The 23,519-nt window shown below is 38.4% G+C and overlaps 1 long non-coding RNA gene across 1 annotated transcript in view; it reads right to left on the bottom strand.

The window, feature by feature from the left end:
• Positions 1-4,290: 4,290 nt before the first annotated feature.
• Positions 4,291-23,519, bottom strand: part of LOC136841744 (uncharacterized) — a 123,130-nt gene continuing 103,901 nt past the window's right edge. The window contains exon 2 of the long non-coding RNA XR_010854075.1: positions 4,291-5,101. This is a non-coding gene — a long non-coding RNA (uncharacterized lncRNA). The remainder of the gene's footprint in view (positions 5,102-23,519) is intronic.

Consider the following 23,519-nt stretch of genomic DNA (forward strand, 5'->3'; position numbering starts at 1 on the left):
CTTGTTTCACTGGTTTGGGAGCTCATCTCCAGCAAGCTCTGCTGGAAAACCATCCGGCGATAACAGGGAGAGGTGCTGCTGTTGCTTCGCCTCGTCTGTCCAAAAGACACCTTTTTTAAAAACCGCCCTCCCGAAAGGCTTGTCCTCGCTTCTCCCGCGGGACACAGGTGTGGACGACGAATCGGATTTATTTTCCTGAGAGGCAATATAGTCCCCTGATGTGGGATCATGGACGAAACCGCTCGATAAACCAGACGTGAGATTCCCTTCGAGCCCCTCCGAATCCACAGGGAGAATATGATCACCTGATAAAGACTGTTTTGAAGCAAGAATATAATCGACTATCTCATTTGAACGTCCGCTCACATAGCCGTCTGTTCCTTTTCCACTTTTATCTCTCATTCGTTCGTGGTGTTTGTTCGTCATTGTTAGATTATCGCTTTTCTCCTCTTGTTCTTTTACCATCGGAACTATCCGCAATGAAGTCAAATTCCTTTTGACCAAAAAATCATCCATACCTTTTTCTCCTGAGATATATTTCGTTTCTTCAAAACCACGACTGTTCGCACGCGAGTTTTGAGAGGGAATATTTTCCGATAAATTAAAACCATTCCTTGTGAATCATGCTCTTGGGAAAATCCATCAGCCTTCGGAGACTTGCCCAAATTGTTCGAAAGATTCAGGACATCCTCTGATGTTTTGAGTGTCGTGAATGTTGCGTTTTCTAAGGGATGGTGACACTCTCTCGTGTCACTGCATCTGCTGCCACTATTGCTTCGTACTTCCTCTGATTTGTTTTCTTCTGCGGTTTTCCAAGTTGATTCAATGCTTCTTTGCCACTTTGGTGAAAGCGCTGGATGTAAAAAGGGGGTGGGCGAGACACGGTCATGTGTTGGTGTTGATGATGATGATGATGATGATGATGATGATGATGATGATGATGATGATGCGGTTAAAGAAGTAAATGTTGACGGAGAGGAAAATGGATGAATGAGATCATAAGTAGAAATACTGGAATTCAAATCAAAGGCACCACCATAGTTAGGATTATGTTTCGTGTCCATCAACCCAACCGAGTCACTCTCGTTCTTTTGATCTTTACTTCCCTTTGAACGAGTCTGCTGAAACTTCGATTTATGATTTGAGTTCATTCGCCCTTTGGTCGTGGTCACTGCCTCCTTTGAGCTAGCAGAAAAGCGCCTGATGCCTCTTCTTCTTCTTCTCCTCGATGGGCGTAGGCCGTGGCTCTGACGCCTCGCGTTCCTCTGCCTCCTGGCCTTCGAAAATTGCTTTCCCCTTTTCCGCGCCAGTCCTCCCCTTCCTTGCGTATCGTGGTCGGCGCTTCGTTTGCTTCTTTTTAATGGATTCCTTGAGATTGAATTTTGTAAAGAACGTCTTAGATTTCGAAAGGATTTCTTTTGGGGATCAAGAGTCATCGATCCCCCGTCCTCGTCGGGTAGTTCAGTTGGAGGCTGTTTGATTGCTTCCGCTACTTCAATTGAATGGCCGATGAGGCTCCTCTCTCCTCTGAGCATTGGTACCAAAGGATGTTGTGACTCGGTAACTTTGAGAATCTTTCGCTTTCCTTCCAACATTTTAAAAATCTTCTTTACTTCTTGGCCATTACTGCCATCACTGTCCATTAAAATCACTTTTGAAAACTGGATGAGACTTTCATTGAAATGAAAATGTCTTGAGAGCAATGGATGCCATCTGACATCTTCTGTATTGCCCAGCTTGTGAATAAAATCATTACTTGGCAATGTTACGAAGCAAGAATAAAGTGGACCACACATGCTCGAAATATCTGTAACTCTCGAGGTATCTCGTTGCTTCATCTCGTAATTCAAGTCGCTGCCAGATGAAGCGGAAACCGTTCCTCCTTTGATGAAGGCCACGGCGTTTCGGACTCGCTCGGGTCTCCCAAGACCAGAGTCATAACGATATCCGTCGGCATGTTGCGCAAACCTTGGTATTGGAGGGCCGAGGGCCTCTGGCACAGGGGACTTTCTTTCACGACGTTGCAAATTACTTCCGGGCGTTATTGACTCTTTCCAGGAGTTATCCAGCTGATCTCGGCCTGGAAAAGGAGGGTAGGAGTAGACCTTGGGTCTAATTGCGGATGAAAACGCCCGCGTGAAAAGCAGACTTCTTCCAGGTTTATCGACCGTGCCAGCAAGATTTCCAGCTGCTATAATACGAACTTTAATGCGTTCGCTGGAATGTGCGGTTGCACGGGGATTTTCCAGGAAACTCTTTATTTGCTCATGTGATCTTTTTCTCTTTTCCCCTTTAGGAGACAGAATGATTTGGGCGTTGTTTTTCGAAGGAACATTTTCAAGACTTGGTTCAGGTCGTGACCTACGAATATAGTTTGGCCTCGAAAACATTTCGCTGTCATAAACTGGAAAATGCTGAGTATGTACTGCTGCTGCGCTTTTCCCACTACGTTTCTTTTTTCGTGAAAATAAGTTCCCATAAAGAGGTTTACCTTGAATGTAGCTATAAACATCGACTGGAACAAAGAGCCCGTTTGCATAGGGAGAGAGATGTGACCCTGCAGAATCAATCAACCGAGTCATAACTTTTTTCATTAGTAATTCATCTTTTCCAAATTGAGCTGTTAGTCCAGAATCAGACACTTCAAAATTTCTGGCAACACTGTTTGTCACAGAGAAATCGAAATGACTTCCATTTTGAAAATCCTCGAGAAGAATGCACTTCGTGTTTTTGCTGGAAAGGACAAAACAAAAAATACCGTGTCTTTGTTTTCCTTGATTTTTTCCATATTCGTTATCTGCCTCTCCTTTTATTCTTGAAAGACCTACTTCCTCCTTTCGCCTTTTAAAAACTATTGGTTGCAAGGAGTACCATTTTGTCCCCCTTTTCACATACACCCTTTTATTTGATTTGGCACCATTTCTCTGCTCTCTTAACAGAATAGTTTCTTGGATTTCTTTTCGTTTTGGTCTGGGAACATTTTCTTTATTGCAATTTGTAAAACTCGAAGACCCTCTTCCTTTGTCTTCTCTCCAGAGCAGCTGACCTTTTACGCTTTTAGATTCGTTTCCCTCAATACTTTTAAATTTCTTGACATCTCGCACGTCAAGGGGGCTTAAAGAAAGCGAATTTCCAGTCAGAGTTTGTGTTTTACCGCGATTGTTAAGTGTACAGTTCGAACAGTCATTCGAACTTAAAGAACTCCTCTTTTTTGCATCTGGAAGAAAGGTCCCTTTCGAAAACATGGTTCCCGACTGATTTTCCGACGATGTTGACGTTCTCTTCGCTTCCTGTCGCGACGTCAAAACTCCATCCTTGATTCTATTTCGATGTGTCTCCCCTTGTCGGGCAGATTCGGCAGTGGTCGACAGTTGTCTGTCACGGAAGCGTGCGGGAGAGGGATCGAAAGAAGCGACTAAAACCGCCCCTGTCGCAGCCCTTTCCCTGTCTCTCACTAGAAATGATGGCTGTTTGTCAATGGTTGCTGACAGGTCTTTATCAAAATCTGAAAAAGGTGGCGATGGTGGTGGGGTTAGGTGTGGTGATGCAGGCGATAATGATGGTAGGGGTGGCAGCCAAGATAATGGAAATACTGCTGTAAGGTTTGGCGACGAGGATATGGACGATAATGGTAATGATGATGATGATGATGATGATGATGATGATGATGAAGGTTTTACTAACGAGCGCGAAGATGGTAAAGCAAACTGAGGCGACGAAGGAAGTGGGAGGGAGGAGGACGAAGAGGGGCCAGTTACTGAGTCTCCCGTCAGGTGTTGCAAAGCGTTTGAATCAGGACGTTCCTGGCCATGCATGATCAATCTTACCTCGGGCATCGAGCTACTCCTCCACCTACTCCTTATGCCCCTCCTCTCCTTGAAGATCGATACCGAACACTTACGGCTCTGGTTATGTCTGAATGCCAGGTGCCACTTCCCTGGCACTCGAAACCGGTGTACATGTTTAATCGTTCCAGCAGGCCCCATTAAGCCTCTCAAAACTTCATTAGATCTACGAGACTTTCGGCGTTGTAATTCATCGACAGAGAGGCCTAGTCTCCCATCTTCCTTCTCAAAATTCATCAGTGGTAACCGTCCCTCTCTTGAGGAAATGGGTTCCTTTGGATGTGCCAGCGACCTCCAGAGGTTATCAAAACCGTTACTAACGGCGTAATGATATTCATCCCCATTTCCATGGATATAAAGTTCTCTTTCTCTCTTGTACTCTCTTTTCCTTAACCCATCATTTAGCGCGGGTTTTCCAAGAGAGACTTCTCTGATTTCTCTCTTCTTCTTCCTCCTCTTGTACAAGAAGAGTCGTCGTCGGTCCGGCCCCTCTACCGACCGACGACCGGAGGTGGCAACACGGCCGTAACTAGCGGAGTACTTAATCCCATAATGCCTTTCATTTCGACCTTCTTTCCAAGGGTCGGTCTTTCCGTTGTGTCTCGTCACGTCCGTCGATGAGCTCTTCGGCTTTTCCATTAGTCTGTTTCCAGCTGAAGTGGAAGCTGGCTTCAGGAATTCTGGTAACGGAACTGCCTCGGCTTGTTTTCTTTCAAGTGGTAATGTCAACGTCCCCTCCAGCCGAAAGGGCTCCTCGATGGCTATTACAGAAACCTCTTCTGAATACTCTAAACGTCCCTTTTCGTTTGTGTTATATTTCAATTTCAAGTGGAGGGGGCTCTCTTCTTTTCCTTCTCCTTGCGGACCCCTTGAGTCCAGCAGGAGTAGCCTCTCGGGTTCTGGCGCTGGCGTCGAAAGCCGGTGGCTCTCTCGTCGGCGACTGCCTCCTCAGGAGGACCGTTTGAGACCAGCCTCCTAAAATTGACTCAAGAGGCGATATGGAAACGTTTCTTCCTCGGTCAGGACTGTCAACATGACTCGCAGACAGACCTTCGACGAAGGAAGGAGAATTGCACCCGGGAAATACTTGTACGAGTAGGAGGAGGAGGAGGAGGAAGACGAACAGCGAGTGGAAGGAGGTTAGGATGCATGGCCGGTCGCTTCTGGCAATGGAGTGGCCGTCAGAATGCGAAGGACTCGACATTCTCCTCCTCACTCCTTCGGCAGATCCGTCTTCTGCGTCTGACACTGATCACCTGCCAAAGAGGAGACAAGAAGTCATTAGATGAGAAAGTAAAAAAGTAATATTAGTAAAATTATCTGTTGCGTTAATAATTAAAATAACTACACTGAGAACAGAACACTAAAGGAGAGAAGTGGAAGATAAATTCAATAAATAACACTAATAGCGAAATTATAAATAGTCATGGTATTAAAAAGAACAGAAGTGATAACACATGAAGAGAGGCGAACTGGAAGAATAAAAAAGGAGAAAATTACAGTTTCGTCAATATGAATACAAAAATCACTAAAAACAATATTATTAACAATCATAGGACGGGAACCCGACAGGGAAAAGTAAGGCCAAAGTGAGAACAAATGTGAGAAATAAGTTTTAGAATATAAAAAAGGGAAGAAAATGACAATAGATCCCTTTCCATCACATATAACGACCAAATCCAATGTGAAAAAAATAATCGAAAGAACTAATAAAGCAATAAAAAAAAACCACAACACTTGAAATAATTAAAAAAAGAAGTAACAGAAAGCGATAAAAATAAATAATTTCAAAATAACCAGCGTTTTATTACTGATTCACTTCTATTTTAGAAAACAGAAATTTCATTTGTTTAAAATTCTTACTATAAAGAAATCACATTACTGTTGTCAACGATTCTTAAGAGCAGGAATGATCTATTAATTCCCATTTTATTCTTGTTGTGTTATCTTTCCTTACTGTTTGCTATCTGTAATTCCTATACACACACAGACACATATATATATGTATATGTGTATATATATATATATATATATATATATATATATATATATATATATATATATATATATATATATATATATATATATATATATATATATATATATATATATATATATATATACATATATATATATATATATATATATATATATATATATATATATATATATATATATAATCATTGCACAAACATACATATATATATATATATATATATATATATACAGTTTATATATAACAAATATATAAAATGTATGGATAGGGAAGCGTGCGCGTAGCGTATACAATGGACACAAAGAAACAAACACAAACATATAGGAATATGCGTGAGTGCGTAAGTGTGTCCGCACATATGAATGCACTGGTCATCAGCAGAACACCTGACTTCCAACTGCCAACAAGACTCGAGAGGTTAAAAGCTCAATGTGAGGCCGTTCTATTGACACAGATCGGGTGAATGTGACGAATAAGTTTTTCAAACTAAATTGCTCCTGTTTTAGGTAAATATTCATTTGTCTGATGGCTTAGCTTTACATATTTAGAATAGAACAGAATATACGATTTAGACCAAACGCCAAGCGCTGGGACCTATGAGGTCCTTCAGTGTTGAAACGGAAATTGACAGTAAAGAGGTATGAAAGGTGTAACAGGAGGAAAACCTGACAGCTGCACTAGGATTCAATTGTTAGGAGATGGCGGAAAGGAAGATGGGAGAAAGAGAATATGGACGGAGGTAGAGTAAAAAGGACTTCAAATATTTATTTCTTCTCTCTCTTTCTTCTTTGCCACATATGAGACGAGGGGCCCATGAAATTTTATTTTGTAAGTTAATTTTTTTTTTTAATTGATCTACAAGGTATTCTTGTTTGGTTCCGAACTCATCCTAGCTTATTTTTTTTATGTGTGTCAAACTACCCGAAAGTATATGAGAACTTTCGTGTATCTTCGGTGGGTTTAGTCACTCGTAGTACTAATTTCAACTACAGAGCACATTTTCTCTACGACGCACAAAATCTCAGCATGATGTTTATTAGCACTGTCCAGTATTTTTCGGTTAACCGTATTTCGTGTCATTTTACTGATATTCCTTTACAAGTGCATTTCCCAACACCGTAACTGCTAGTTTTACAGAGTATATTTTCCGATTATCTCCCATTGAGCTTGTTTACGAAGTAAATAAAAAAAAAAGGTTATTTCTTATACGGTATAAAAATATCACACTATAATTGAAAAAAAATCGAACATTATTACTCCGCCGCTGGTAATTTGAGTGTTTACGTCAGCTTACAAAGCACGCAAATAGCAATAAAATTGAAAATTGCCTCATGAAAGCCGTGCGCCTGATATCAGGCTTGCCAACCCTGTCTACAAGGACAAAATATTGTCGTCGTGAAGAGCGGAAAGCTTGAAAGGTTGAAGGTCGGCCCTCTTTAGTGACTTCATTTTGAATCAAAGACCTTTTCGCCCTTCCTCGCTCTCTCATCTGTTTACCAGAGACGTGAAGCTTCTATTTTGCTGCAACACGCAGAAAACATCCAAAATGTTTACGTGGCATAAATGCGAATCCTCACTGGAAAGAGAGGTGAGCGTCCGTGAGATTCCGGGAGGGTTGGGGGTTCTTGGGAGGACTGCCAAGTACTATCAACTCTTTCACTTGCATCACGCAGTCTCTCTCACGGGCTCGTAGATCGAATTACTATAAATAAAATAGCGCCGTCTCCGCCTCTGACAACAAGCGTAATCGTAAGATAAAAGAGATAATAGACAGCGTGTCTGTCTCTCTCTCTCTTTCACTCTGCCTTCATACCCAGCTGCAAGCGATGAAAACTCTCTGGACACGAAGCCGCTCCTAAAAGCACCGTCGCGTAAATAAGTGAGTGACAGACCCAAGTGACAGAAAGGAAAAAGGACACACATGTCATGTGTCTCATACTTGGACTCTGGAAGCGTCGAGGTCGACCTCGCAGGACGATGTGAGCACTTCACAAAGTCATTTCGAGTCTCTTCAGTGTGCCTGCATGCACGATAATCCTTATTCGCGTTTTGTGTGCAAATATCCGTTCAACCCTTTGAGTCCCGGGGGTACGGAATCACGTTTGCATATCTCACCGGGATATATCTTTGCAGGAACAAAATTCCCACTGTTTATGTATATGCATATATACAACTGTTAAACATGGGAATGAATTATACACTTTGTGGGTTCAACACACGGTAGAGAAGCGCGCACACAAACACACACAGACATACACACACACATACTGTATGTATATACATTTGTGCATATATATAAATATATATATATATATATATATATATATATATATATATATATATATATATATATACATACATATACTGTATATATATACATATAATACTGATATATATATATATATATATATATATATATATATATATATATATATATATATATATATATATATATATATATATATATATATATATATATATATATATATATATATATATATACTCCTCCATCCTGACTGCAACTCATAAATAGATGTGCAAAAGATTCTACTGCGTGTACCTAAAACACCCAACTTTTTAATGCAACCTTGCCCCTCTCGCTGGTGTTGCAAATATCATGACCAGTGGACCGCAAGGTCAATTCTGTTCACAGAGGGTGGCTCGAGACCCTCTGCCACATCCATTCTTTACCAACTGAATCGAGTCAAGCTTCCACAAAGTCAGCTGTTTCATAAACCTCAATGAATGACTTAGCAGTATCATTCAACCTTTTCACCAAGCTGGTAACCTCTATTCCGGGCATGGGACGAAAATATCTCATTTCAACCTGTACTAACCTTTCCAACACATCTTCACTGCAGTTAAATTTCTCTCTTTAACCCTTTAACTGGACTTACGCTCATTAACATTTCATCTAAATGGTTTCCACTTTATTTTTCTCACTTCTACAAAGCAGACTTAGCTGAAAAATCTCGTCATACACAGAGATCCTGCTCCTTCGCTTGCTTCGCTTACCTATTTTTATATCCAGCCTACAATCACCATATTACTTCAGACTCAACCACTTTAAGGTTTTCCATCAACCATACTAACATTCATTGTTATAAATTTCCTGGTGTTCATTTTCCCATGCAAACTGCATCCACGCTTACATTCACTTGCATTATATATCTACCTTCTCTCTAGTAATTCAATAACCCTTCACTTGACTTCATTCTTTTCTAAGAAAATTTATCAAGTTACATCTTGTTAGATCTATTTAATCTTTCTCCCTGTTTACTTCCCCATTACAACATTTTTCTCATTTTCCTAATTTTTTCACTTGCTATTTCCTTATCTACCTTATCTAACCTTTCGCACATGTCCACAATAATTTGGCTAAATCTGCATGTGCACTTCAAACAGCCTCATTTTCTTTCCCTTATAATCATCCCTTGCACATATTTTGTTCATCCTTCTTATGTACATAGCTAACATGAATCACATACTGACTTACTGGCCTCGGCCTTAAATCTTGAATGTCCTCATAAACTATTATGAGTCTGTGTTTTAACCACCGACCATTTTTCTGTGAATGTTCCCGCTCATCTACATATATAAAAATGGATGTATGTATGTGTGTGTGTGTGTGTATGATCCGGCATAACTTTGAAACGCACTGAGCAATTTCGACCAAACTTGGTATACATATGATATACTCTCTGGAAAAGGATACTGTGGGGGTAAGGCATCACTACCACCAAAGGGCACCAAAGGGTACCAGAGGGGGTGAGGGTGGGAAGGGCTTCCCTGAAACGGGGCTGGTTCTGCACATTAACTTAATAACTAAATAAACTTTACGGGTTTATCATACCTCATTTCGGTATACATACATATGACAAAGGGGTAGGGGCGGGAAGGGGGTGAAATGTAAAAATAACTGAAAATGACAGACATTAGTGTCTACACCATAGTTTTTGTGGCGCTGAGTTGAATAGTGACACTCCCAATGCCTTTAAATCTAAGTTCAGCCCTGACAGGAAGGAGGGGTGAGAAGCGATGAAAAATAAAATGTCAAAAATGACAGACAAAAAATGACACAATTGGCTGTATGTATGGAATCATGGGATAAGTGAGAGAGACCTTGAAGGAGAGCGTATAGTGGACTTTGCCATGGCATCTGACATGGCAATAGTAAATACATTTTTCAAAAAGAAAAGGGAACACCTAATTACCTATAGGAGTGGTGGTAGATGCTCTTTGACAGATTACTTTCTTAACAGAAGGCAAAGGCTATTGGAAGTCAAAAACTGCAAAGTTACCCCAGGTGACCATGTAGGCCCCAGCGCAGACTTTTATGTATGGATTTGAAGCTAAAAAGAGAAAGGAAAACCAAAACAAAAGGAATAAGGAAAAAACAAATGAAAAGGAATAAGAAAAGAAAACCAAGCATTGGTACAAATGATTAAAAATGTTCTGGAATGGTGGATACATAATGATTAGGAAGAGTAAAAAGTTTAAAGGAAGGCATTGAGAAGGGAGGACAAGGACAGGCAGTGAGAAAGAAGAGAAGAACAAAGACAAGGACAGGCTTAGAGAGAAGAACAAAGAGGTAAAGAAGGTGGTAAGCTCCAACTGAGGCAAGGGCATGATGATGCATATAGAGAACTGGGAACAAGGGAAGGACTGAAGAAGATACTGAAACTATCAAAGACCAGAAACAAAAGCACCAAAGATATCACACCTATCAAGTAAATTAAAGATCAAAATGGTACTGTACTTACAAAGGAAGAAGACATTTTGAAAAGATGGAAAGAGTATTTTGAACAACTGCTGAATAAAGAAAATGAAAGACTAATAAGAGAGGATGGACGAGTGAACATGGGAATGCTGATAGGTTTTCCTAAGCAAGAGGTGCTAAAAGCCTTAAAGAAGGTGAAGAATAGGAAGGCAACAGGACTGGACTTGATCCCCGTTGAAGTATGAAAGGCATTAGGAGATGAAGGAGTGGAAATCCTTTATATTCTGAAGTGAAATACTTTAGATCAAGAGAGGATACCAGAGGAGTGGAGGGAAAGTATACTGATACCAATTTTCAAAGGCAAGGGAGATGTTCAAGAATGTGGTAATTATAAAGGTATAAAACTGATGTCCCACGTCTTGAAGATATTAGAAACAGATGATATGTTCTGTCTGAGAGAGCTAATGGAGAAATTCAGAGAGAAACAGAGGGACTTACACATGATGTTCACAGACCTTGAAAAGGAAATTAGGAGGAGTCTGAGGGAGAAGATGGTCCCAGAGAAGTACGTACGGATGACTAAGATGATCAGAAGGATGAAGAAGTAAAACATAGGATACAAGTAAGTTGGAACAATTGGAAGGCTGCCTCTGGAGTCCTTTGTGGCAAAAGAGTACCAGTAAGACCGAAGGGAAAGTTCCATAAGGGAGTGGTAAGACCAGCTACACTATATAGTACAGAAACGGCAAGTATGACAAAGACAGGAGAGAAGAAAATGGATATAGCAGAGATAAGAATGTTAAGATGGATTTCTGGCATAACGAGGGAGGATAGGATTAGAAAGAGTATATCAGAGGGTCAACATAGGTGGTTGAAATATCAAAGAAAGTTCAAGAGTGGAGACTGAGATGATTCAGACACCTAATGAAAAGTGAGGAAGACCATATTAGAAGGCATGCTATAGAGATGGACGTGCAGGGTAGGACAAGATGAAGAAGATCAAGAAAGAGATGAAGAGACTGTATGAAGGAGAAATTGAGATAAAATGGACTTGACAAAGCAAAAGCGCACCACACAGGTAGATGGAAGCGGCTCATCCAAAACGGTGACCCCATATAGAAACGGGACTAAGCTGAGAAGAAGATATACAGTACAGAGTGTCCATAAAGTCTCTTTACAATTTAAAAAATATATTACAAAAGCAAATGAACAGACAAATATGTGGAAATTATTACAAACTGGGGAGTAGATATTGAAGTTTTTGTGCCCTATTTAATACACCTCTATATGGGCACCGTCAATTGCGTGAAGCACATCAAGAAGGTACTCAATTTCTTGCCCTGTTCGCTGTACCATAGCCTCATCAATGGTGGCATTGGCATCAGTGATCTTTTGCTTGAGATCAGTGATGTCCTGTATCTTTGTTTGATACACAATATCTTTAATATAACCCTATACAAACAAGTCCAGGGGAGTTATATCTGGTGAACGAGGTGGCCAAGGAACTGAGCCATTCCTTCCAATCCACCGATCTGGAAATGTTTGATTTAGGAACCCACAAACATGCAGTCCCCAATGTGGTGGTGCACCAGCTTGCTGGAAAATGATGGTTGGTTGAAGGTCATCTAGTTGTGGTGCCATATATTCAGTCAAAAGGTCAAGGTAAACATCTGCAGTAATTGATGTCTTGAAGAAAAATTATGGACCAATGATTCGATTGCACGTGATTCCACACCACACAATCACTTTAGACTTTCTCTGTGAAGTTCCCTAGTCACATGATGTACTGAATCCTATATTCTCACATTACGTGTGTTCAGTTTCCCTGAAACATGAAAGGTTGCTTCATCACTAAAACATACTCGGCTGAGGAACATTTCATTCTCAGAAATTCGTTCCAGCATGTTAACTGCAAACTCTCTTCGTCTTTGTTTATCATTTGGCACGAGTGCCTGTATGAGATGCACTTTGTAAGCGTACAGTCGCAAGTTCTTGTGTAGGACTTTGTGCACTGCTGAATGTGGTAGTTGTAAGTGTCTGGCAGCAGTAGGGATGGACTTTGTAGGAGAACAATCAAAGGCTTGTCTTACATGATCAATGTTTTCATCAGATGTTTTTGGTCGTCCACTCCTCCCTTTATTAACACTGTCCCTGTCCCTATAAATTCCTTGCGCCATGCATGAATTGACGGACATGACAGAAGATCTCGTCCATACTTAGTCCTGTAGTTCGCTGAGTCTGTGTATCTGATTTTGTTTCAATAAACCATGACACACATTGTGCCTTTTCTTGAGGAGTAGCCATTTTTTAGGGGTTCAATTAACAATACCTCTTTTATCAACAGGGTACCTGAAATACACAAATCTAAAGTGATTAAAAACTTTGATAACTGCAAAGTACACAAAACAAATCTGATTAAAATATGTCATCAATGGCTTTTGTAATATATTTTTCAAGTTGTAAAGAAACTTTATGGACACCCTGTGTATGTATGTATGTATGTATAAATATATATATATATATATATATATATATATATATATATATATATATATATATATATATATATATATATATTAATATATATATATATATATATATATATATATATATATATATTATATAATGATACATAAATGCAAAAGTAACTATGAAACACAAAGTTTGAAAGACAAAATATGAAGTGTAACGGACAAGTTGTAAGGAATAAACGTATAATCGCTGTAAAAAGGATGGCAGCAAAAACATCAAGAATAAAGTTTCAACATCCAATTCCCTTGCTATGTATGTCAATGAGGTGTTTGCGTGACAAACAATTTGTTTTGTCTCCGTTTTAATAAACTGAATTTATTTACTTCGCAAAAGTGAAAAAATAAAACACCTTTTACGAGGGTTGTAAAAGTGGGGGACATGAGTAAAAAAGAGATGAAGAGATATTTTTTAAATCCTCTCTCTCTCTCTCTCTCTCTCTCTCTCTCTCTCTCTCTCTCTCTCTCTCTCTCTAGACGGCTAATACGATCGTAGTGAAGTTTATCTTAGTTTTCTTCATATTTTTCCTATTAATTTACCTTCGATTTTTCTCATCAACCCACCATCCTCGATCCCGCTAATTTTCTCCCGCATGTTACCCATTGCCATCCACATGAAAATATAACAGCGACTGAGTGCAGTACCCCTAAACGAGTGCTTTCTTTTTTTTCTTCAGTTGCATGCATGCATGAGCTAAAGAGCGCTTGCGTGTAACGCTATAAAAAAAAACAGGAAAATAAGAACCGCATGTTTGCCTGCTCTATTGGCAGAAGTCCGGAGAAAAGACGAACATTGACGAACTGCCTGTCTGCCTCGTCTATTGGCTAGCTTTCTTCCCTTTTCTCTCTTTTTATTTTTGTTTACTGATTTATTTGACTTTAAGGTTCAGTTTGTTTGCCTGATTTATTTGATTTTTATTTTTCACTTCGAATCTTTGCTTTATTTTTGCCGTTTAATTTCCCTGCCTGGTTCACTTAGCTTTTAAAGTTCACTTTATTTGCCTGATTTATTTGTTTTTTTTTACTAAGGATGTCTAGTTTGTTTATCATTATTTTTTTTGTTTACCTGATTCATTTGCCTTTAGGGTTCAGTGTACTTGCCAGATTTATTTTTTTTTAGTTGTTCTCTGAGACTGGTTTTTTTGTCGCTCATATCGTTTTGCTTACCCGACTTACGTTCCAGATTTTGTCTGTTTGTCTGATTTGGTTGTTTTTGGTTGTTCAGTGTAGCGTTTTGGATGTTTGTCGTTCACCTGCTCAGGGACAATGCTGGGTTTTTTAGTTTTTTACGCTGATCAGACTAGTTGCTTGGTTTAATTCCCATTTACATTTCTCACTGCCAAATGATGGCTTATCTGTAGATCATTAAATATCAGATGAAAGCTCTAGTTTTATGCTTCTACATTTCCTCAGCAATAACATTTGGTTTAATTATCTTTTACATTTCTAGTTCACTTGTTTTCAAAATTGTTTGACGTTAATGTCAAACGTTTCTACTCTTCAATTTCCCAATCACGGTCCTACTCAGTGGGGTAATTCATATGCTGCGTGGAAGATTTAATTGAGTTGTCCGCATCCGTCGATTTAGAAAAGGAAAATGTGCATTATGGGGTAATTCTTGACAACTAGGACATCAGGACCCCTATTCTCCGATGGCATGCAGCCAACATCATTAAGATAGGCATCAAAGCACGTAATTATTTATGACATAAAAAACACATTCTCCCTTGGGGTCATTTTCATGACCCGGTCCCATGCTATCCTCGCTCGACACGCCTTCATAGTAGCTGCCGTCACTGCGTCTTTGGCAAGATGTCCACACTGGATTTCTGAGGAAAAAGCAAACGAGCACACAAACATACATACGTACACACACATATAAATAAATACACACACACACACACACATATATACATATATATATATATATATATATATGTGTGTGTATATATATATATATATATATATATATATATATATATATATATTATATATATATATATATATATATATATATATTATATATATATATATATATATATTATTCAGAGGATGAAAACTATTCATATGTAACAAGCCCACAAGGGTCACTGACTTGAAATTCAAGCCTCCAAATATAGAAAGAAGAGATGAGTTATTAGAAAAGAAAAAATCCATTAACACATAAATAAACAAATAGATAAAAATGTAAATAAATTATAAAATAATATAAGGAGAATTGCATTAGGGTAGCAATGCACTGCATCTTCGCTTGAACTTTAGAGGCTATAATTGCACAATGTCCTCAGGAAGACTGTTCCACGGCCCAACAATAAAGGAATAAAGGGCCTCTGGAACTGAGAAGTTCGACAGAGAGGCACATTTGCTGCATATTGGTGCTGCTGTTCAGCAAATCTGGTCGCTCTCGGCAGGAAAAAGGATCAGGGATAAATTGTGAATGTGAAAGATCTCTGTTAAAATACAACGTATGAAAAATTGACAAACAAGACACCCTCTGCCAACGGTCCACGTCATAACTCGATGAAGCAGTTCAGCCTTTTCCTTAGGGACAATATCAATCTACAATCATTTATTAGTAGTGACGGAATGGAATAAGATAAAAGTTGCCAATTTGATCTACCACAGATGATGCTAAGTAAATCCTCCAAGCTTCCTCTTTAAAGAATTATTGTAATTTCTCTCAGCTATAAGGTAAATTCTATTTGCAGCACGGTGAGACTTAACAAAAATGGTGTAATTTTCATGTGAACAATTTCGTCCCCATGTGTTGAATTTGGTCTGTTTGTCATGGTAAGCGCGTCTACATGTATCATCAACATCAAACCATGGCTGGTCATTTTTCCTAATCCCAATGATCTATCTAGGGACATACCTTACTAAAATAGCCATCACCATTTCATTTAACGTCTTCTGGGGATCTGGATCTGTTACAGCATCCGAAATATTAAGCGCCTGACAAGCTTCAATAATGCGATCCCAACTGGCTAATTCAGCCAGACCATTCTTCCAAGGGTGGAATTAGGAATATAGTGATTGACAGACATGTCCATCTGAATGGCAAAATGGTTGAAATTACCTATATACTCACAGACATTCGACTTGACGATAGCTGGAACATCATCAGTGAATACAAGGTGTAATCTATTACCAGAAATATGCGTGGGTTCCTCAATTAGCTGGACAAAATCAGTGGATACACAAAACCGAAGAGCAGACCGGCCATGTTGATCTGGGTAATTTCAATTAAGCCACTCGCTGTGCTTTGCATTGCAGTCGCCACAAACAAATGAAGCTTTAGAACCCTGACTAAGCTATACAAATCCTCTCCAAGAGACAGTCATAGATACAATCGTCAATATTTGGTACTGCGGTAAACTGAAAATACATAAGTATTGTAGAACTTACTGAAAATCTTAAAACACAGAACATGGCAACTGCACTCCAAGTTCTTCTGGCGATAAACAGGTCGTTGAGATCTAATGTATACGGCCATATCTTGCGCATGTGGGATGTTACGATGATGAATAAAGTCAGAGATGAAAAATTATTACTACTTACTTATTGCTACTTACATGCGTCTCGGATAAAAACATCAAATCGTAGTTACAGGTACAACTCTGGAGATCAAGACAACCTGACCTTAAGCCTCGAACATCAGAGTTAAGTGCTCTGCAATTTTTCTTACGGTAATGAGTAACAAGCCCAGGGTTAAGCTCAATGTCTTCTCAAATAATTAAAATTAACAACATAAAATGAGGAGAAAATCTAATAGTTTCATAACAACAACATAGTAAAAATCAACAGAACAACAACCAACAAAATCAACAACAACAGTATTTACGTTATTTACAATAATTTCATTAAAAGGTTAAATAAAACCAACCATCTGTCATTAAAAAAAAAAAGTGCCGAAAGCAACTGGTCGACAAGGTGGATCTGGGACAACTTAAAAGGCAAATAAGAAACCCGCCAGGTTTTCCACAACAACTCGGGGAGGAGGGTCAGGATGGACTGACAAAATTATAAAAAGCTGAGAAAGAAGAGTAACTTGTGCTTTCTCATCAGCCTGTCTACAGACTTTTCGAGAAAGCAGAAAACTGAACAAAAAAGAGAAAAATGCCTGATTGTACCCTCAATTAAGGGAACTCAAACCCAAGACCATGGGAGGACACATACAATGGCTATAGGGCAGTTCAAGGTTGCAGGACAAGGTTTGTATTCAAAGTAACCCTCTCTTAAAAGGGTTGCCTACCAAGGTTAAAGGGTCCCTTCCACCCGCTGATTTGATTTCAGAGTGTCCTCCTAGAAAAGTTGCTTGCCAAGGCTGAAGAGTCTCTTCTACCCCAGGTCGTGTAGGAAGGGACCTCACACCCTAAAGTGAATGTTGCAAAGGAAAAGCAACATTAACCATACAGTCTTCAATCAAGGGAGAAACAACGTTATATAAAATATAAACACACTATATAGCCACGAGGAAAGTAAATTTTATATGTATATATATATAAATTTGTCTGCGCGCAATTGCGTTCCACACATGTACAAAATTATCAAAGTAATTAATTTCTTGTGAAAGCCTCCTTCGCTTTCATTTTTTAAATTAGAATCTTATTAATGCCAATCGCACATCAGTACCCCGATTAAAAGGCCGAGACCTCTTCATCAGTGACGATATTCATCATGAAGAGTCAAATTTCCTTCCTTGGAGACGTCCCCTGGAGTATCTATCGATTTTCTCGTCTTTATTATGGCCGCTACGAATCACTGGGAAAGCGCGATTTTCGACCTTTCCCTCCCAATATCACGTTTAAATGAATCAAGCTTCAGCTAAAGTTAAGGTAATCAATTAAGTTATGTGATTAAGTCCCCAACACAGTTACTTAGAGTGGCAGATGAAAACACAGATAAATGACTTCTATCATTACGTATAAATAAATTATACTTAACTTGTGTTACCCAGTATTTAACTAGGTTTCGTGGGTCCACAGGAGATACTCCAAAACGAAATAATAAATACAGATAACTGAAAGAAGTCAAATCGAACACGGGCATTACTTTGAAGCCTGATGTCTCAAGGTCCCGTCACAAAAGCTCGTTATCCAGTACCATCCATCATCATGCCAGAAAATTGGGAGTTAAGTAGATTATGTTCTCTTCCGCATTTTGTGAGCGTCAGCTACACAAGTTCCTCAGAGCGTTTTTAATTTCTCTACCCGTACCGGATAAGCTACGATGCAAAACTGCAAAATTAAATCAACAAATTACTGACTACTGGATTATGTGGATCGAACCTAGAAGATGCTAAAATAAGTACTCAGATGACAGTTGGTATTGTTAGTCACCCGTTTGTGGCACAAGGTCGCCCTCCTCCCCGGGTTGCGAGGTAATACAAGGCTCGCTAGTAATAATAATTGGGAAATATTTTGAGAGACACCTTTGTAAGGATCACAACCTTAATTCAGTTTTTATGTTACTGGGCAGTTGATTTAATAGCAAAAATTTACTTGCAATATTAATCTACGAAAATGGTTAGGAAGTATCACTTTGGCCTAACTGAAAACTCTTTTGGATTAGCAGCTGATAATATTTGGACATCTGGTGAAGGGCCGGTGGGCCACTGTGGGTTCCATATGGCCTCAGTGTTCTTTTTCAGGCATCACCAAAGGGAGCTATACATTTACCTGTGTTTCTTCACCGTAGCTAAAGTAGTTTTAACAGATTTATAAAATATAAAAAAGACTTTCTCTAGTACACTACTTGAAATGAGCTCAATTTACGTTTCTTACATAGAGCCAAAGTTTAACGATGTTGCTCAGCCATTGTCGCGACGGGTGTGGGCAAGCTAGAGCGGACGTCAGTGCCACGTAGGCCTCGGATAACTCTAGAATCAAACCAACAAGGCATCACTGAGTTAGGACATTGGGAGAAGATGAGAGGCATATAACCTCGATACGTCACTTAATGTCCCCGTGATTTTGGACATCAAATCTCGACAAGGGGGAACACGACAGCGATCTATTGATTGGGACGTTCCGGTCTGGACTCATTATATTTTCCGATAACCCGTAGATAATCATCCGATAATGCCTGGGCATTATCCTTGTGGGAGGAAGCTACTTAAGGGATGCGGATACAGCTTCACGAATAAGAAGATAACGCTGAATTTGAAGAATTTATAATTGCTGTGTTCATTATTTATGATGTGCACACATTATTTTCTCTGGCATGAACTAAAAGGTCATCGTTTTATATAGCGAGCACGCTTCCACATAGAAAAATGGTGATATGCGAAAAATAACAAGAGAAAACGTAATAATCCCTCATTTTTTTTATCAAGTTTGGGAAAAACTATTCGTAGAAATCTCATGTTTCGGTAGAATGGACTGATTTACTACTTGCATAAAAATAACAGTAATAGACCACATCTTGAGCTACCAGACAAACAGATAATAAAGCAATATGTTCAACGGGTTTTGTTGGAACGGAGTGTCCTTTATGATATTCATCTATTTATTTATATTTGGAGTCACAGTAGTGATGTGGTGTCTTTGGAACTTCAAGTCCCTCATCATGGTTCAATTGAGTTTGAAAGTTCGAGCCCTATTCCTGAAATGTCGAAGTTACTCAGTCTCCAAGTACGGGGAAGAATGAAAATAATGAGTGATAACATTCCAACTTCACAGAGTGGCATTACAATGATGACTGTAAGTAGGCAATATATGATAATGATTATAACAAAGACCTGTTCATATAAGTTCATATCACGAAAATTTGTATTCATTATTGCATTTTGAGGATAGACATGAGAGTGCGAGAGAAAGAGAGAAATTCAGCCCTAGAAAAAAACTTCAGATTATTAAATCTTGATAATTGAGCCTTATAATCAGTTATTTGCATGAACACCTCACAATATTAATGAGCAGTATCATAAGAAAACAAATTTAATTATGCGTCTGTTTTCCTTGAGATGCTCCGGCGTTGGCAACACTCTCCCAGACGCTGCCAGCCTGCTAATAATCCGGCGTTGACAATACTAACACGTTACTAATAATCCAGCGTTGACAATACCCTGACGAACCAATACACCGACGTTGCCAAACCGAGAATAATTGGATCAAGATTCCGGACATGTTCATTCTTGTCTAATCTTACATGATGTTTTGACTGGTATTTGGAAAGCTCTATGGAAAGTGTTACAAATATGTTCAATATTTTGTCTAAACTTTCCACGAATTACTAAACTTTCAAAAAACCTAATGGAAAAACGTCAAAATCTCCAATTCTCGTCTTGCACAGGTCGCTTCCTATATTCCCCTTATCCTTGGAATTCTCTTTCTACTCGCGTTTTCCCAGTCAACTTTCCATCCTTTAAGAAGCGGGTCTAACGCTTCTTTCTGGATCAAAACAAAATTTTTCCTTATTAGTTTTCTGTACAAGAAAGCTATTGCGACGGCTTCGTCTGCCCGTCCAGACGTTATCTGTCCTCCCTCAGATCTTAAAAACTACTGAGGCTAGAGGGCTGCAAATTGGTCTGTTGATCATCCACCCTCCAATCATCAACTATACCATATTGCAGCCCTGTAGCCTCAGTATTTTTCATTTTATTTACGGTTAAAGTTAGCCGTGATCGTGCGTCTGGCAACGCTATATGACAGGCCACAACTGGGCCGTGGATGAAAGCTGCATGGGCCGCGGATCACACAGAATGCTTGATTGCGCCGAAAAAACTTCGGCGCATTTTTTACTTATTTTTCTTACTTACATCAGCCCTATGCACTCTGCCCAGTGCGAGCTCATGGTGTCTGCATCAAAACATTCTTGACTCTTTGCATCACAGGATCAACAAGTTAGTTACCTTTTAGATGATTTCACTGGCCCTACTTCTATGACCAATATAAATATTCTTATGACCTGTCCTCTTTTCATAATCATAACGTATTTTCCGGGCTGAGCTATTGCCATACCAACAGATGGTATCCTACGGTAATTCTTATATATATATGAGATGTAAATGAACAGAAGCTGTTACCTTAGTAAAAATCTATATATATATATATATATATATATATATAGTACGTGTGGGCCTGTAAAAATACAATTAGGTATCAATTAGGCAAAGATAGTGCTCTCTCTCTCTCTCTCTCTCTCTCTCTCTCTCTCTCTCTCTCTCTCTCTTATGTAAATGAGCTTGCATCTAACGATTTCGATTCCATGGGAATTTATTTCACTGTATCAATTAGATGAATCTCATCTGAATTCCTCTTTGCCCGCGAGAGGCCTTATCTCCTCTCGCCTCTTGCTAATCCGCTGACTAGTTGGTTATGAACATGTTTGCTTCAGTCACTGTTGATTTATTTTTAAGTGTGTACTTTGTTACTAATAGTTTTTTTTTTTTGCTTTTGCACACACATTATATATATACATATATATATATATATATATATATATATATATATATATATATATATATATATATATATATATATGATATTTATCATATATACATATGACTTTTTATCACATCAATTCATATACAATCAGAAAGCTACAAACGTCCTTTAATATCAATTCGCTCTACCTCTGAAATAATATATTTTCATATATGTTACCGAAGGGAATTTTTAGTTGATAATAAGTACGCCGTCCCGTGTCGAACCCACGGGACGGCGTACTTATTATCAACTAAAAAATTCCCCTTCGGTAACATCTATGAAAATATATTATTTCCGAGGTAGAGCGAATTGGATATTAAAGGACGTTTGTAGCTTTCTGATTATATATATATATATATATATATATATATATATATATATATATATATATATATATATATATATATATATATATAATTGTAATTAACGACAAAGCCATCCTAATATCACACTTTCTTGACACTTTCTGAATAAGCTTGTCAGTACAAAACCCAAGATCCGAATGAACATCCAAATCTAGAAATTCTTCAATTGATTCTTGATTTGTATGTCAGGCTTTGTTATGATAAGCGTATCAGAAAAGTGTCAAGAAATCTACAAATTTAGAGGACATTTTAGTTACATTTATAAACAGATACGGTATAACATTAGCAGCAAATTCTATATATATATATATATATATATATATATATATATATATATATATATATATATATATATATATATATATATATATATATATATATATATATATATATATATATATATATATATATATATATACATTAATATATATATATACATATATATATATATATATATATATATATATAGAAAAACATCAAAGCCTCTCTCTCTCTCTCTCTCTCTCTCTTAAGCAAAAGAGCCCTTATATATATTCACAAAAAGTCTCCTCTCCTTAGATGAGGTAATTCCACAAGGTACCAGTGTCTCTGTACCGGCAAGTCTATTGTGAAAAATTACCAAGCCCATGCATTCACTCACCAGGTCGCAACCCTCAACAGACAACTAACTACCAGGTATATAAATCAATGTTTAGGTCAGAAGAGGCACAGCGCAATTAGACGCGTGAGTAATGCACGCATCCTAAAACTGGGTTTAGACACTACATAAATAAATAAATAAAAAATAAATAAATAAATAAATAAATATTCGTATTTATAAGGCCACAAAAGGAAAAATGAAAACCTTGATTGGAGCTAGTACTCTCGTCTAACTGACATCGTAGGAATTGCAATGAGTCTGACGGTGTCAATTAGATGGAAAGTAGAACCCCTAGTCAAGTTTTTCGCTTTTCTTTTGTGGCTTTATACACATTTCAAGATCACCACTTGTTAATTACCTGGTTTCCATGGATTTTACTAATATATACACACATACGCACACACACATTATATATATGTGTGTATACAAACACTTACACACACATATATATATAATTATATGTGTGAGTGAGTGTCTATGTATGTATAATGTAATTCCAATCGACCGGCAATATAACTTAATTTATAAAAACTTAATTTATAAAATGAAAATGAGAGAGAGAGAGAGAGAGAGAGAGAGAGAGAGAGAGAGAGAGAGAGAGAGAGAGAGAGAGAGAGAGCTAAGTCTCTTTCAAGAGAGCTTAGCTTCATCCTTTGTTCTCCGTTACGGCAGCCTCAATTTGATCCGAATATTAGGGCTTCTATTGATTTCCCTTCTGTAGGAGTTCCCCGATATTAGCATTTACGTGCCCCGCCGGCGAACTAACCCCTCTGAAGGAGGAGGAGAAGGAGCAGGAGAAGGAAGGAAGAGGTCTTCCGGATCTGCTGTGTCCCTCACACTCGAAATCATACAACGGTAATTTGTCCAAAGAAAGTGCAATTCGATCCTGGGTTATCTTTCCTACTCTTATATTCCTCATTTTCCAGTTACTTTCGTTTTCGTCAATGGCCTGGAGAATGGATTAACTATTAGGGTACTTTTCGATCTGACATAATT

The sequence above is a fragment of the Macrobrachium rosenbergii genome, chromosome 9, assembly GCF_040412425.1.
Source record: "Macrobrachium rosenbergii isolate ZJJX-2024 chromosome 9, ASM4041242v1, whole genome shotgun sequence".
NCBI lineage: Eukaryota > Metazoa > Arthropoda > Malacostraca > Decapoda > Palaemonidae > Macrobrachium > Macrobrachium rosenbergii.